Genomic DNA, 17,311 nt, shown 5'->3' on the forward strand with positions numbered 1-17,311 from the left:
CCTCACAGAACCTGAGTTCCACAGCCACATCACCCTAAATGCCTTCACTTGAACCTCGCTAGGTTGTAAATTTTCTGTTTAAATTATGGTATCCATAGTAATAAAAATGTAAGTGAAAATAAGAGGCCATTTAAAACTCAGACTTGCAAATGTTTAAAAAAATTAATTCTCAGAGCTTGGGGAGGGTGAGATACCATATTAAAAGTAAAAACTTGTTCGATTTTTCTTGAAATCATTTGTGTCACAAGAACAATGAAACTATTAGTAATGTAATCTCTTGGTCCATTCATGTAGCTTCAAATGGCATTATTTCATTCTTTTTAATGGCTGAGTAATATTCCACTGTATATATGTACCACATCTTCTTTATCCATTCATCTGTCAATGGACATTTAGGTTGTTTCCATGTCTTGGGTATTGTAAATAATGCTGCTCTGAACATAGGAGTGCATGTATCTTTTCAGATTACAGTTTAATTATAATTATATTATATAATTATCATTTTGTAAGTATATAATTATATTATATATACTTATATAATTATATACTTATATAATATAATTTAATTATTATATTATATAATTACAAATATAATTATATTTAATTTAATTATAACCAGGAGTGGGGTTGCTGGATCATATGGCAACTCTATTTTTAGTTTTTTGAGGAATCTCCATACTGGTTTCTTTTTTGTTTGTTTGTTTTTGGTTTTTTAATTAAAAAAATTTTTTTGGCCATGCTGTGCAGCTTGTGGGATCCTGGTTCCCTGACCAAGGATTGAACCCAGACCCTGGCAGTGAAAATGCCGAGTCCTAACCACTGAACTACCAGGGAATTTCCCTGTTTTCCATAGTGGCTGCATGCACCAATTTACATTCCCACCAACAGTGTGAGAGAGTTCCCTTTTTCCACACCCTCTCCAGCATTTATTATTTGTAGACTTTTTAGTGATGGCCATTCTTACTGGCGTGAGGTGGTACCTCATTGTGGTTTTGATTTGCATTTCTCTAATAATTAGCGATGATGAGCATCTTTTCCTGTGCCTATTGGCCATCTTTATTCCTGACCACTGATTTAAAGCTGACTTGAATGCCTTTGAGGATCAAAGTGGAGTCACTGATCACTTCTTCTAAAGTAAGGGGTAAAATTTGCACCATCTTTTCTAATTGGATAACTCCTATTTTAGGGAAAAATATTAGTAATGAGTCATTTATACCTAGGGGAAGCTTCTCGAAGTAGGATAGGTAGTCTTGTTTTTGAGAGATGTACATGGTCTACAAGTAACACTATTGGCTTGGTGGTGTTTGGTTAAACACTTGTATGTCTCTTATGAGCATTCTTAAGATGCAAGTCACTGTGTTTTGGAGACAGAGGCAAGTTAATGCCTGGCTTCCTGTTCAAGAAGTACAGTCTTGGGGATGCACATAGTGTCCTTGGAAAGACCAGGGTTGTTGACAGCTGTTGGGAATGCTCAGGGGAGTCTGCATTTTTAATTAAAATTTTTATTTTGAGATAGTTATAGATTCATATACAGCTGTAAGAAATAAAACAGAGAGACCTGGACTCTTTAACCAGTTTCCCCCAATGGTAACATTTTGCATTATTATTTGCAAATATATTATAGTACAATATCCCAACTTTATCCCATGGATACAGTCAAACTACAGAACTCTTCCAACACAAGGATCCTCTATTTTGCCCTTTTATAGTCACACTCATTTCCCTTCCACCCCACCATCTCCATAACCCCTGGCAATCACTAATCTGTTTTCCATTCCCATAATTTTGTCATTTCAAGGATGTTATATAAATAGAATCACAAAGTATGTACGAAAGGCATCTAGTTTTTCACATTAAGTATAATGCTAGCTGTGGGTTTTTTGTACCTGCTCTTGTGGAAGTTCTCTTCTCTTTTTCTATTTTTCCGAGCATTTTTATGACGCTGAATTTTGTTGAATGTGCTTATTCTATGTTGATTTATATGTTTGTGTTTTTTCTTTAGTTTGTTAATGTCATGGTTTATATTGATTGATTTTTGAATATTAAACAAGGACTGCATCCCTGGGGAAAAAAAACCATTTGCTCATGGTGTATAACGATTTTTACATATTGCTGAATTCTATTTGCTGATATTTTTGCACCTATATTCATAAGGGATATTTGTTTGTAGTTTTCTTTTTTATTCTGTGTTTCTCTGGTTTTGCATCAGAGCAATACTGTCTTCACAAAGTCAATTGGAAAGTGTTCTCTCCTATTTTCTGGAAGAGATTATGTAGAATTGGTGTTAATTCTTCCTTAAACGTTTGGTAGAGCTCTCCAGTGAAACCATCTGGGCCTGGAGTTTTCTTTTTTAGGAGTATTTGAATTTGAATTAAATTTCCTTAATAGTTACAGGGCTATTCAAATTATTTATTTCCTATTGGGTGAGTTGTGGTAATTTGTGTTTTTCAAGGAACTTGTCCCTTTCATTTAAGGCAAATTTATGTGTGTAGAGTTGTTTGGAGTATTCCCTTACTTTCTCTTTGATGCCTGCAAGGTCTATAACGAGATCCCTTGTTTTGTACCTGACACTGGTAATTGGTGTCTTCTCTCTTTACTTTCTTTGTCAGTCATGCTAGCAGTTTGTCTATTATATTGATCTTTTCAAAGAACTAGCCCTTTGTTTTCACCTTATTATAGCAAGGGTGGAAGTCTAGGACCCCATTTGGCCTTTGCTGATGTGGATGTGGGGGAAGCCACAGTTTCTTCTGGGGTGTTTGGCTGGAGCATAGCCATTACTGTCTAAACTTATTTTGTCCTTCTAGGCTCCTGCTTCCTGGTTTTTTGGCTAACAACAAAAGACAACAGGCTTTTGCTGGGCTCCAAGTCTGGATCAGTGAGACAAAGAGAAAATCCAGGGAACTCACCATCATGGCATTCCTTGGGTCCCTAGATTCCTAGCCCATCTGCCTCTTCTTTCAACCTTTCAGAGTCTTCTTATGTTTGTTTATATGTAAAGTCAGGATTTTTGGTGGTATTATACTAGCAGGAGAAACAGGGAAAATTATATCTACTCCATATTCTTGAAAGCAGAAGTCTCCAGAAATCTTTTTTTAGTAGATTTTTGAGGAAGCAGTTCCAATGGTCAACAATATCAGATACTTGTCAATGGTAATGAATGTAGAAGCTTGATCATGTACCTTGACTATCAGCCCATTGTTGAGTAACTCTTGGGTTAAAAGTGTACCATTATCAGATTACGGATGTCCCAGAAAGCCAACCTCATGATTAATTTCAAGGGCCAAACTTCCTTTGTGGGTTTCCTTGACTGCCAGAGGGATTGAGTGTTGTGAATCCACTTACGTATTTTTTTACTTGGTGAGTGGGGCTCTGAATTTTTGGAGGGATTGTGGAGGTGAGATGACATGGATTCAGGGCTATAGAGACTGAGGTGTCTGACTAGCCCATTGTGGCAGACAGACTCTAAGGCGGACCCCCATGACCTCCACCTCCTGGTTTTCAGAAACTGCAGGAGAATGAGACTAGAATCTAGGAGGCAAGGGCAGCTGCTAGCTGATATCTAGAAAGAAACTGGGGACACAGACCTACAGCTGCAAAGAAATGAATCCTGCCAACAACCTGAGGGAGCTTGGAAGTAGATTCTTCCCCCTTCCAGCCTCCAGATGAGGATGCATCCTGACAGACACTGTGAGTGCAGCCTTGTGAGACCCTGAGCAGAGGATCCAGTTAAGCCATGCCTGGACTTCCGACCCTTAGAAACTGCAATAGTAAATGTGTGGTGTTTCAAGCTACTACATTTGTGGTAATCTGTTACATAGCAATAGATAACAAATAGACTGACCAAGAGGACATTATCTATGAAGTGAAAGCTTTGGACATCAGAAGGTAGAGGCACTCACAATAAACTCTGACTCACCTATTCCTGGCAAAGGGCAGGTACGTTTATGTACCCATGTTGCGAACAAATATTGGAAACCTCAGTGGCATGCTGGGAGAGGCTGCTCTGTGTCTTGGTAGCCTCATCTGAAAGTGGAGATAATTTTAATATGTACTTCATAAGGTGGTTGTAAGTATAGGGGCTGGCCTAGTTCATGGTGTGTGGCTCAATGAAGGTAGCTGTTGCTTTCTTAATGTTTCAATGAGCTCACATTTCTGTCAACACCCTCAAATTATAATGGTGATTGATTTGCAGACACTCTCCCAACTAATCAATCTTTCAAAGGTTTCCCCAGGATCAAAGCATCGTTTGGTCTACATTCTCACAGAACAAAGCAACATTTCTTGTTTTCCTACAGCCACCACCCAACAAAAATTCCAAACAAACCAAGTCTTCCAAGTCACTCCTCTAATCAGCCCTGGGCTTCTCTGCAGAAAGAACGACTTTTCTAGTTAATGAGGACTTCGGTGAAGGGTTTAAGTTTTTTCTTCCAACAAAAGAATACTGTCCCCATGAAACAGGCTCTTGAATTTCATTATTCGCTCCCTGGATAAAGAGGGGAGACTGAAGTTCTGAGACATGGCCTGAAGGCCCTTTGGGGGCGTGGGCATCCCTGAGCCCCAGTCCCTTTAACTCGGAAATGCTGGGGATTTAAGCCAGCGCGGGGCGCGCATTAATTTCAGCCCATGAACAGATTGAAATCATCCTGTTTAAACAAACCAGCCTAACTGCTGGAAAGGATCGGTATAACAGGGGCCAGGACAGGGGCAAGCCCTGGGTGAGGAGGACCTGTCTCCGGCCGGGCCGCTCCCACGCCCGCAGCGGCCGCCGAGTGCCACATCAGCGCCCTGGCTGTACTTCCAGGTTCCTCTTGAGGATGGAGCGAGATGGCCTGGCGGGCGGGGGGCGGGCCCAAGGACCGAGGGAGTGGCGGGCCGGCCGGCCAATAGGCGGCAAGCGAGGAGCCCCGGAGACCAATGAGCTGGAGCTTCTGCTAGCCGTGGCCGCCGAGGCTCGTGCCCCGCCGGGGAACCAGATGAGGCACATCTGGACAGCTGCGCTGAGGAACTGTGCGGCCCCTTCGCGGGCCCGACGTCAGCTGAGCACGTCCCCCACGTCCTCTCCTTTGAGCCACTTATTTATTCACTTTTCCAAAGAAGCAACCAGGAATCCAAGTTTAAAACTTTTTTCGCCCTAATGCGAGACGGGGCCAGATCCCATCCAACACACAGTTTAACTTTCATGGGGCTCTGGGATCAAAAGGACAGAAACAGCAACAGCAAAAGCCCAGCCGCTGTCTGATTTAAAACTGGCAAAGTGGGAAAAATAGCGTTGAGTAAGACCGATTTGGGTAAGTTTTGGGTACGTGCTGGGTATCTTATTTCTCCCGCTGTGATCTCTACCCTGCGTCTTTTTGCTGTTCTCACTAAGCCTTCTCATCAGGGAGAGAAAAATATCGCTTGCTGCCACAAACTGCACAGAACCTCGTTTCCTTTTCTTCTGCTTTGCTAACATTTTAATGTAATTTAATTAAATTTAATTTTGGGGTTATCTGTATGCTATTTAAAAATTTTCTGGGAACAGAAATAACTTATCCTGTAAAAAGCCTCTCCTAACTTCAAAGTTGAATCTATTGATACATTTATTTTTCTATTTTCTTTCTGTGAGAACAGGTATACATTTGTAAAGCTGGAATTTTTATCCATCCCCCCTCCCTGTTTTTTTTTAAAGTATTTATTTATTTATTTGGTTGCGCTTGGTCTTCGTTTCGGGAGGCTGGCTCCTTAGTTGCAGCATGTGAACTCTTAGTTATGGCATGCATGTGGGATCTAGTTCCCTGAGCAGGCATCGAACCCAGGCCCCCTGCATTGGGAGCATGGGGTCTTAACCACTGCACTACCACGGAAGTCCCCCCCCCCCCGTTTCGTCAGAAGATTGAAAAGTTATCTGGCTTATTCAGAATTAACAAAACTTTTGCTTCCTTTAATGGGATATTTAATATTAAATTATTTAAATCCTGAATTATATAGGTAATTACTGTTTCACTTACATGTGAATGTAGCTCAGTGTCTTTTCTATATTCTCCTGTCCTTAGTGGTAGGCCCAAATTCCTTGATGATTGTTAAAAAACCACACTAAACGTGATAGACCACTGTGTGCATCAATAAGCTTATAATTATATTATTACCCCCATAATTCTATCAGAGTAATATTCAGAATGCTGTTAGATGTTTGTGCTTGCACATAATTCTGGTATATATTTCAGGACTTTAAAATGGAAATGATGGCAAATACTGAGCTAGGTGAATGGCCAGAGGCCCATTCCATCCCAAACATCTATAATTGTCTCTGTTTAAGCAATGTTTTAGATTTGAGACTTTATCATATGTTATTTACTCTTGTGGCAGTTGTGGCCAGAATTGATCTTTAATTTTTGACTTAGAAAGCAGTAGGTGCCACAATTGCAAGTTGCAAAGTGTGTTTTTGATTCAGAAAGGCACTGCACACTGTGAGTGGAAGAGGTGAAGTGGTTTTCAGGGATGTAGGGTTAGAAGGAACAGTGTTGCAGAGAATCAGTATAAAGAGCCAGCTGGCCTGGTTCAATTTAAAACCCTGCCGTTTGACCTTGGGTATGTTACTCAGCCCATCATACCTCAGTTCCCTCCTTTGTACGTGCTGATAATAGCACCTATCTCATGGGATTGTCTTGAAAACTAGGTGAGTTAACGCGCGTTAAACCCTTGGTTCTGGCACAGAGTTAGTCTTTGCTGTTGTGCACACTCTCCATTGCCGTCCTTTTTGGCTTCCCCTGCTGCACTTGTTTTCCCAGCCAGCATTTTGACTTCTACACTAGCAACTAGTGTTTACTGAGTGCAGACCCCTTGTTAATTGGGCATTGTATATGGCTGTAAAGGAGAGAGAGTTTGGAGAGGGGAATGAGGTAGAATTTATCAAGTGCCTTAGAAAGACCTAGAGGGCTCTGAGAAAGAGGATCTTTCCCTCTGGGAAAGAGGATGGTTTCAAGAAAGGGTTGGCATTTCTGGAAGAGGATTTTGCCAAATGGCTTTGGTTGAGGGGAAAGGGATCATAGAACAGAAGGTGGCAGGCACTCCAGGAGGAAGGGAAAGCATGGGCAAAAATGCACTGAGGCTGAAAAGTGTGAATTTCTCCTGGGGGGATGTTGGGTTGTGATGCGGGATAATCTGTGAGAGCTTAGTAGGTAGAAAGGTTGGAAAAGTGGGAGGGGTAGGAGAGGGCGGCATGGAGAGCCTCTCTGTGGGGAAGGAGAGGCTTGGGAAGTAAGATTGGTAGGGGGTCACAAGCTGAACTTGCAGCAGTTACATAGTTGGAGGTGTTTCTGGAATGATCCATCTCTCAGTTTCTCCCCCTTGCCCAGCATACCCTTCCTGATCTGCTCCACTGCTTCAGTGACCCCCACCTCAGGGCCTTGCAGGACTGACCAGTGAGTCTCAGCTCCACTTTTTGGACTCACTCTGTGGTGGCTGTCTTGGAGCTCTGCTGAAGTGGTCTGGCATCCTGGACTATTACCGAGGCTACATTTCAGAAACAGGTCATGCCCTAAAGTCTTTGACATGGATGTGATTGTTGCACCTGCACCCCTCCCCAACCCCTACACACACACAGTGTGTGCCAAAAAGCTCTTTTTCATGCTGCTCAGAGAATCGAGCATTCACATGCTAATACTTATAACTTTAGGATGCACAAGTATTAAAGTAGATGAGACCTGTAGTATGCACCTAAGTGACAAGTCAGTTTGGAGAGCTCTGCTTTCTCTTCCTCGAGAGCACTGTGCTGTGTCAGAGAGAACCTGAGTCTGGCCCTGATGCTGCCGTGGACCACCTGCATGTCCTTGGGCAAGACATTGAGCCATTATGGCCCTCTCTGTGCCATCATCTGTAAAATGATCTCTAAGATCCCTCTTCCGTTGGATGATCTTTTATTTCTTTTCCCTGGGACAGTCTGTTGCTTCTAGAAGGTTATTTGATCCATCTGTGAGTAATGGATTTTCTGAACACTTAATATATGACAGACATTGTTCTGAGTGCTTTACCTGCCTTAACTCATATAGCCTCTCAGTAATCCTGTGAGGGTTGGTACCTATTAGTTGAGGTGACAGAGGCATGGGCGGATTAAGAAACTTGCCCAAGGTCACACTGTACAAATGACAGACACAGACCCAGACGGTGTAACTCCAGAGCCCAAGCCTTCACCACTAGCCTATGCTGCCTTGGGTGCAATACAGCAGGGCTGCTCTTCTTGTTTGTGGCGGTGGTAGTCAAGAAGTCCATGGAGGGAGAATCACTGGAGGGGGAGGGACCATTTGGAGGAGTGGGGTTGGTAAAAATTCCCTGTAGGGACCATAATACCAACTTGAGTCTTGTCTATGGGCTGCGTTGCACATGCAGACAGGAGATGTGTTACTTGTTTATTAGATGGAGCTCATTACAGATAATCATTCTGTCTTTTCATCTTGATTGAACAGAACCACCATAGACCCTGGACTTACGGTAGACATTCAGTAATGTCAGTTGAATGACTGAATCCTTTGAGAAACTGGAACAGAGTGTATGTGTCAAAAGTAATGGTTTCCCCTTTATTTACCTGCCTTCTTTCCATTTTACTACTTTCTCCAGAGGTAATCTTTGCTAATAGTTTGGTCTGTATCCTTCCAGTCCTTCTCCAAGAATCTACTCACAGGTGTAGATCTAAACGTAAATATAATTTAAAAATATAAATGGAACTACAGTAGTTTTATTTAAAAATAATAGAGAAACTATGAAATGTTCCAAGGCTTGTGGAAGAATGGGGCAGATGCCAGGTACACTTTCTATTCCTATTTCTTGGGCAGCCTGGTTTCTTGTCTTATTTCTGGAGATGCTGTGGTTTGGGGATAAGAATGTCTCATGGTGAAGGTTAACGAAGGACTATTTTAGGTGTCTTATTATTAGTCATACCCAGTCTGGATTCGATATTTTGGGGGGAATTCATTCTTAAAAATTTTAATATGTTTAATCAACTTTAACATATTACTTGAAAAACAGTTTAATTTGCTTTCTGTCTCCTTACCTTAAGGTAGTCACTCTTTTCAGTATAGCACACTGACTGAGCACATGGATTTTTGAGTCAGATGAAGGGTTTCAACCCTAGATCTGCTTCTTACTAGTGTGCCTTGAGCAAGTCACTTTCTCTAGGCTTTATTATTTATAAAATGGGAATATCAAAGGCATTAAATGAGAAAATCAATATAAGGCATTTAGCATGGTGTCTGCGTCATAGTAAAGCCTATACATGTAAGCAATTCATTTTTTTTTTACTGTGGTAAAATAAACATAACATAAAATTTGGCATTATAACCATTTCTAAGTGTATAGTTCAGTGACATCAAGTATATTCACATTATGGTGCAACCAGAACTTTAAAAAAAATTAATTATTTAATTAATTAGTTTGGCTGCCTTGGGTCTTCGTTGCTGCGCGGGGACTTTCTCTAGTTGCGGCGAGCGGGGGCTACTCTTCGTTGCGGTGTGTGGGCTTCTCATTGTGGTGGCTTTTCTTGTTGCCGAGCATGGGCTATAGACGCGTGGGCTTCAGTAGTTGTGGCATGCGGGCTGTACAGCGCAGGCTCAGTAGTTGTGGCGCACGGGCTTAGTTGCTCCGCAGCATGTGGGGTCTTCCCGGACCAGGGCTCGAACCCATGTCCCCTGCATTGGCAGGCGGATTCTTAACCACTGTGCCACCAGGGAAGTCCCTCCAGAACTTTTTCATCAAGCTGAAACTCTTTATTCATTAAACAATAACTCTCTGTTACCTTCCTCTCCCCTCCCCGCAGCCTCTGGGAACAACCGTTCTGTATTCTGTGTTTATGAATTTGACTACTCTAGTTACCTCTTATAAGTGGAATTATACAGTATTTGTCCTTTTATGACTGGCTTGTTTCACTTAGCATAATGTCTTCAAGGTTCATCCATATTGTAGTAAGTGTCATAATTTCATTGCTTTTTAAGGCTGAATAATTTTCCATTGTATGTATATACCACATTTTGTTTATCCCAAACAAAATGTTGATGGGTATTTGGGTTATTTCCCTCTGTGAAGTTAACCTTTTGTGTCCATTTGTCTAGGCCACAGTATCCAGATATTTGGTCAAACATTATTCTAGATATTTTTGTAAAGGTATTTTTAGATGAAATTAACATTTAGATTAGTAGACTTTGAGTAAAGCAGATTAGCTTCCATAATGTAGGTGGGTCTCATCCAGTCATTTGAAGGCCTTCATAGAACAAGACTGGTCTCCCTTGAAGCGGGAATTCTGTCAGTAGACTGCCTTAAGACTTGAACTGCAGCATCAACTCTTCCCTGGGTTTCCAGTTTGTTAGCTTATCCTGAAGCTTTTGGATTTACCAGCCTCCACAGTCATGTGAGCCAATTCCTGAAATAAATCTCTCTCTCTCTTTCTTCATATATATTTACCTATATATCTATATCCTATTGGTTATATTTCTCTGGAGAACCCTGACTAATACTACATCTTTTGCCTGTTGTGAATAATGCTGCTATGAACATTGGTGTAGAAATATCTATTGGGGTTCCTGCTTTCAATTATTTTGGGTATAAACCCAGAAGTGGAATTACTTCTGGATCATAAAGTAATTCAATTTTTTATTTTTTGAGGACCTGCCATACTGTTTTCCACAGCAGCTGCACCGTTTTATTTTATTTTTAAAAATAAATTTTATTTATTTATTTATGGCTGCGTTGGGTCTTTGTTGCTGTGCGTGGGCTTTCTCTAGTTGCGGCTAGTGGGGGCTACTCTTCGTTGCGATGTGTGGGCTTCTCATTGTCATGTCTTCTCTTGTTGCGGAGCACGGGCTCTAGGTACGCGGGCTTCAGTAGTTGTGGCTCACAGGCTCTATAGCGCAGGCTCAGTAGTTGTGGCGCACTGCTTAGTTGCTCCGCAGCATGTGGGATCTTCCTGGACCAGGGCTCGAATCCGTGTTCCCTGCATTGGCAGGCGGATTCTTAACCACTGCTCCACCAGGGAAGCCCTGCACCATTTTATATTCTTATCAGCAATGCACAAGGATTCCGATTTCTCTACATCCTTGCTAACACTTGTTGTTCTGGGTTTTTTTGTTTGTTTGTTTTTATTTTTAATAACAGCCATCCTCATGGATATGAAGTGATATCTTATTGTGTCTTTGATTTGTGTTTCTGATTAGTGATGTTGAGCACCCTTTCATGTGCTTATTGACCATTTGTATATCTTCTTTGGAGAAATGTCTGTTTAAGTTCTTTGCTCATTTTTAAGTCAGGTTTTGTTTTGTTATTGAGTTGTAGGTGTTCTTTATATATTCTTGATGTTATCTATTTATTGGGTATATGATTTACAGATATTTTCTCCCATTCCCTGGGATGCCTTTTCACTCTGTTGGTATTGTCCTTTGATGTAGTCCAATTAATGTATTTTTTCTTTTGTTGCCTGTGCTTTTGGTGTCATATCCAAGAATCATTGCCAAATCAAGTGTCATGAAGATTTTCTTCTATGTTTTCTTCTAAGAGATTTATAGTTTTAGTTCTGATGTTTGGGTCTTTGATACATTTTGAATTAATTTTTGTATATGATGGAGGTAAGGGTCCGACTTTATTGTTTTGTATGTGGCTATCTAAGCAGTTCACTTATTAATCATTATAATGTTCTCTATATAAACACCATTAGAATACATATAGACATAGTATTAAAATATTGATTCATCCTTGACTTATTTTTCAAACTATGTCTAAAGTGCTAATTTTTTCCTCATAGAATTACTCAAAATTTCTACTTCTTATAACTTTTACTCTCTCCAAGAAAGAAAGATTTTTGCTATGGTTAAAGGGCATTGATTGCTGATAGCTTTCCTTCCTCTCTTTCCACCTTCCTCCCTTTCTTCCTTCCTCCCTCCCTTTCTCTCTCTCTTCCCTTCTTTCTCTCTCTCTCTTCCTTCCTTCCTTCCTTTCTTCTTTCTTTCTTTCTTTCCTTCTTTCATTTTTTGTTTGTTTCTTTTTTCCTAACCCTTCTAATTTTTTTGGCTTTAGAATTAAAAAAGTAATCTATATGAGCTGAAATAATTGAAACAGTGTATAGAGTCAAAAGTAATGTTTTCCCCTTTTCTTACCTGCTTTCTTCCCATCTCGCTACTGTCCCCGAGGTACCTTTGTTAGTAGTTTGGCCTGTATCCTTCTAGACCTTCTCCAAGAATCCACTCACAGGTATAGATCTAAACATAAATATAATTTTAAAATATAAATGAGACCATATTATATTCATTGTTCTGCCTTTGTTTTTTTTTTTAGCTCCACACATACATAAGCATATACATGTATAATATACAATTCTCAACCTGTCACCTGAGATGTATAGATTTTTGTGGCATATCTTGTCATGGAGAACAGTAGGTGAAGCTCAAATGGAAGAATGTTCTTTTTCTATAGAAGACCAAGCCACTTAAAGTAAGAGTGGCATTGGGCTAAGCTTCTCAAATCAGACTGCTTGCACTGTTCCTTGTGGCCTCATTCCCATAAAAACTCACTTCTTTAAGCTGAAAGGTGAACTCTTTCTCACCAAATTATGTAGAGCTCCCATTAACTTCACTGTTTTCAGAGCCAAAATTCCCTCGTGGCTGTGTCATTTCCTGGTAGGAACTTAGGTGTTTAGGAGGCATTTGAATTCCCTCCTAATGACCTGAAATCCTACTTAGTCTGTTTTCTGACTTGAGTCAACAACTAGGAGGCCAAATAGACCCAGTTTCTTGTGTAGAGACACTGTGTTTATCTCTGGCCCAGAGTCTACCACCAAATACATTTTCAGCAAAAAGTATTATATTTCATTTGTCATAAATTTAATAGAAGAAAAAGAAACCAAAGTGAAATTTAGGCGATTTTTGAACTTTGGGTAAGTATTTCTTCAGAAAAAGATATATTAGTTCCTAAAATATTCTTCTACAGACAAAATGATAGATTAAAATATCAAAATATTGGGATTAATAACTACTCTCATAAAATTCAAATGGCATCCTTCATATCCAAGTAGCCCTATATTAAATTACTATCCTTACACTTTAAATTAAAAAAGTATAAAGTTCTGAATTTCACTTTGATATGTCTAGGTATGGATCTTAAAAAAAAATATTTTTTAACATCCTGTTTTCTCTTGATGTGTCCTTTCCATTTGAAGACCCAAGTCTTTCTTTAGCTCAGAGAGCTTTTCTCCAATTATTTGATTCTTGCTTCCTCTCTCTGTAAGCCAGGAATAATTCAGACTAATGATTGTCAAAAACTCTTAAAGGAAGAGAGGAAAAGCCAAAATAGAGAGAGGTATGGTAGTAAGGAGCATATTTAGGACAGTTTTAGTGACACTGTATGTTTAATAAATAATGAAAATTCAATAACATTAAAAATGTTAGTGAAGAAGAAAAAAATCATGAAAAATACTCACACCAAAATCATGTCACAGCTGAACCTTGGGGATAAAGGTCCGAGGAAGAGAGGGTAATAAGGGGGAGAGAGAAAGTTGAGTTGAGGAAGAATGGGGGAACTGGGGTCAGAGACCTAGATGCTCCTTACCTTTAAGCCGGCAGGAAGGAGAACTGAACCCCAGCTTCTCCATCTCTGGTGTTGCTTTTCCTCCTCCTGCTCTGCCTTCGGTTTGTATGCACTAAGGGCATGAAGACAGACTGTGGAAGAGCACAGTGATCTGGTTTTTTTTCTTGCTGCTTGTGTGACTTTTCGGACAGGTTGTTTCCACTGTGGGGAGAAGAGGGATGAATCAATACCTCATCCTCCTGGGGCAAGTTGGGAACCTCTGTATGGACACTAAGCCTCATTTTCCTCATCAGAAAATCAGGCCTGTCTCTCCCTACTTCTAAGAGAGGAGTCATGAAGTACTGTATGTGATAGGGTTTTGTGAACTTTACTGTGCTCCACGGAGGATAGAGATTATGTAACCGTCATCATGCTTTAAAGCTCTTTCTTCCCAGAAGAATACACAAAAAACTAATGGCTGAGTGACCATTTATGAGATGTCAGCCTCTTCTCGGGGTTCTTCTCATCTTATCTTCATGGACACCTTATGGGGTAGAGGCTCTTATTATTCCCATTTTATAGATGAGGTAACTGAGGCCCAGAGAGGTTAAGTAACTCTTCCAAGATCACACAGTGATGAAGTCAGGACTTAAACATAGGATAACCTCATTTCAGTGTCTGAACGCTTAACATTTATGCCATGTGTAATACACTCAGGAGTGAAGCAGCTGCTGTTGATGGCAACTTTTCAGAGGGTTGGTGAGTAGTCGAGTCTAGTGCTGGTCAGCAGAGGTAGAGGTCTTTCTGTGTGCACCAGATTCCTTGTCCTGATCTGCCAGATTCCTCTTACCATCCTTTGTAATCCTGGGAGGGTGAACACTTTGTATCCTCTGTGCCTGATACACCCTAGTTCCGGCATCCATCACCCCTGGCCTGAATTACTGCCACAGTGTATTAGACTATCTGTGGTAAAGGATCAGTTTGGTTTTGGTTTTATTTTTTTTCCCTCGGTCCAGTGAAGCTTGACATTTTTGTAAAAATATGAAAACTCCTATTTGGATGTTGCAGCAATGTCGTATTACTCTAAAATGTTTTAAAGTTTCTAAACGTTTACTGTCAGTTTCTGTGATTATCTTGTTGCAGATGGTAAACAGTTTGCTTACTAGTGTTGGTCCACAGACTGTGGCTTCACTAGCATTGTCCTAGGGTTCTCCTTGCTTTCACTCTTGCCCCCTGTAAAGCAACCAGGATGTGCCACAAAGCAACCAGGATGATTCTTTAAAAATACACATAAGGTCCCATCATTCCCCTGCTTAAACCCTGCAATGGCTTCCCACTGCATTTAACATAAAGTCCAGATATTTACCATGGGCTGAAAGGTAATCTGGCTCTGCCTACATTCTCCCATCTCCATCTCCGCCTTGCCCACTCTTCCCCCAATGCTAATGAAATGTAGTCAGACTTTGGATAAAAAAGTAGGTTCAGGTAGAGAACACATAATGATTTGAGATGTGAGATACGCTTTGTTTTGTTCTTTCGTCTACAAGCTCAAGCTTGCACTCGTGCTTCCCTCACTTCCTCCAGGAGCGAGAACTTTGCCACTAGCTTCAAAATGAGTGAGATGGCCTATACCAAGTCCCAGAGAAGATTTGTGAGGAACTCTGCTCGAGTAATGTAACCTACTGCTCCTCTGATAGACTCAGCCTCATGATATCCATATTCTGTTCACACCTTATACGAGCGTGTTAGGCTGTTTGTTTCCTTCCTCAGAACATGGGACTGATATGGGTCAGGATGGTACAGGGGTCATTCCAATTGCTCTTGAGATTGGAGAATAAAAGATTGATAGTGTGATTGTTGTTACTGTTGATGAAAATTCATTGGTGGGGAGCATGACTTTATTCAGTGAGCTGAGGGGAAGCACACATCCTGGCAAAACAGTTTCTTGGTTGGTTTGACTTTGGCCCTGAACACTGGCCATCCAGAGGCCCTCTGTGTGGAGGCAGTCAAGATTCTCTCCCCATCTCACCATTGCTTTCCAGTCTCCAAATGGAGCACTACTGTTTCAATGAATGAGTAGGAAGCAGCTCCAAAATTGCTCATGTAGCCATGGAGAGTCATGGTTTATACAGAGCATGCTTTTGTAGCTGAAAGCTATAACAGCTGTTGTGAACATCATTTCAAGCTGAACTCCCAATATTCTCCTTGCCTTTTTAACCCATTGCCAATTCTAATGATTTCCCAACTTTCAGAAGAGGAATTTTATTGTCTTTTGTTAATGAATTGTCATGGTAATGAAAACAACTGTCAAATTTTAGCGGCAAGAAATTTATATTCAGTAGATCTGGGGATGTGAAGTAGGAATGTTCATTTTATCAAGCATCCTGGGAGATTCTCAGGCAGGTGGCTCAAGGACCTTATTTTGAAAAACACGGGTTAAAGTATTGATAGTATCTTTTCTGTGTAATACTGGTATTTAGTGCTAAGTTGGCTGAATTTTAAAGAAGTTCTGTTTTTGCCCAAGATAGAATAACAGGGCCAGATTTATTCTTTTGCCTGAAATAACCTGAAATAATATCAGATAAAATATATGAAACAATATACGGTTTTTGAAACGCTGGACATCAGGCAGTGGGAAGGCAACGATCCCCAAGAAATCACAAACAAAAGAAGTGAGGGCTTGAGAATGAACCGATAGCTAGTGGAAAGCAGCCACATAGCACAGGGAGATCAGCTCAGTGCTTTGTGACCACTTAGAGGGGTGGGATAAGGGAGGGTGGGAGGGAGGGAGACACAAGAGGGAAGAGATATGGGGACATGTGTATATGTATAGCTGATTCACTTTGTTATACAGCAGAAACTAACCCACCATTGTAAAGCAATTATACGCCAATAAAGATGTTTAAAAAAAAAAAAGTGGTGAGTGCTTGGACTGCTCCAGCTGGCTGCCAGATAGAGGTTCCAGGCTGAGCCGCAGGTGGAACTCCTACTTCCTGAGGTGAGGAGGTGATGCTAAGAGCCCAGGGAAACCAAGGTGGCTGGAGTTCTCATGACAGAGCTCTAGAACCAAGAGAGCTGCACAGAGAGAGGGCACTGGAGGTCTGCAGAAAGGCCCCTCAAGGATTCATCAGAGCAAGTGAGGCAACTACAGGAGGCTGGAGGGAAGGGGGAAGGGGGAAGGGGTGCAAAGATGGGGGAGGGGACGGGGAGGGGGTGGAGAGCAGTGCCCTGCACTCACAGAAGTCTGGGAATATTGCTTATTCCCTCCAACCGGACTGGAAAACTCATAGTTCACGAAGTATTGGGCAGAACATTCAGGAAGATCTGGCCTCAGTAATGGGGAATAATTAACCCTACACTGAGCACTGCTCCAGGCGTGCCTAACAAATCATAAAAAAGCAATACCCGGGGTTCCCTGGTGGCGCAGTGGTTGAGAGTCCGCCTGCCGATGCAGGGGACGCAGTTTCGTGCCCCGGTTCGGGACGATCCCACATGCCGCGGAGCGCCTCGGCCCGTGAGCCATGGCTGCTGGGCCTGTGTGTCCGGAGCCTGTGCTCCGCAACAGGAGAGACCACAACAGTGAGAGGCCCGCGTACCACAAAAAAAAAAAAAAAAAAAAAAGTAAAGCAGTTGTGTTTAAAATGGAAATACACTGTCCTTGACTGTCCTGGAGGTGTATTTCCATACACATTTTTGTACCATTAAAAAGTCAAATAGTCGAGGCCTTCAGAGTAACATTTTGTACATAACAAGCCGGAGTCTGCCAAACCATTGTCTGTGTTGATATTTACCT

At 41.3% G+C, this 17,311-nt stretch overlaps 1 protein-coding gene across 2 annotated transcripts in view; it reads left to right on the top strand.

Moving 5' to 3' along the window:
- Nucleotides 1-4,975: 4,975 nt before the first annotated feature.
- Nucleotides 4,976-17,311, top strand: part of TMEM45A (transmembrane protein 45A) — a 102,568-nt gene continuing 90,232 nt past the window's right edge. The window contains exon 1 of one of the 2 annotated variants that reach the window (XM_029214873.1): nt 4,976-5,288. The gene's annotated coding sequence lies outside the window, so the exon portion shown is untranslated. The remainder of the gene's footprint in view (nt 5,289-17,311) is intronic. The other variant, XM_029214875.1, reaches the window with a different exon arrangement.

Source organism: Monodon monoceros, unplaced genomic scaffold, assembly GCF_005190385.1.
Source record: "Monodon monoceros isolate NGI ecotype Baffin Bay Population unplaced genomic scaffold, NGI_Narwhal_1 Super_Scaffold_11, whole genome shotgun sequence".
In the NCBI taxonomy this organism is placed as follows: Eukaryota; Metazoa; Chordata; class Mammalia; order Artiodactyla; family Monodontidae; genus Monodon; species Monodon monoceros.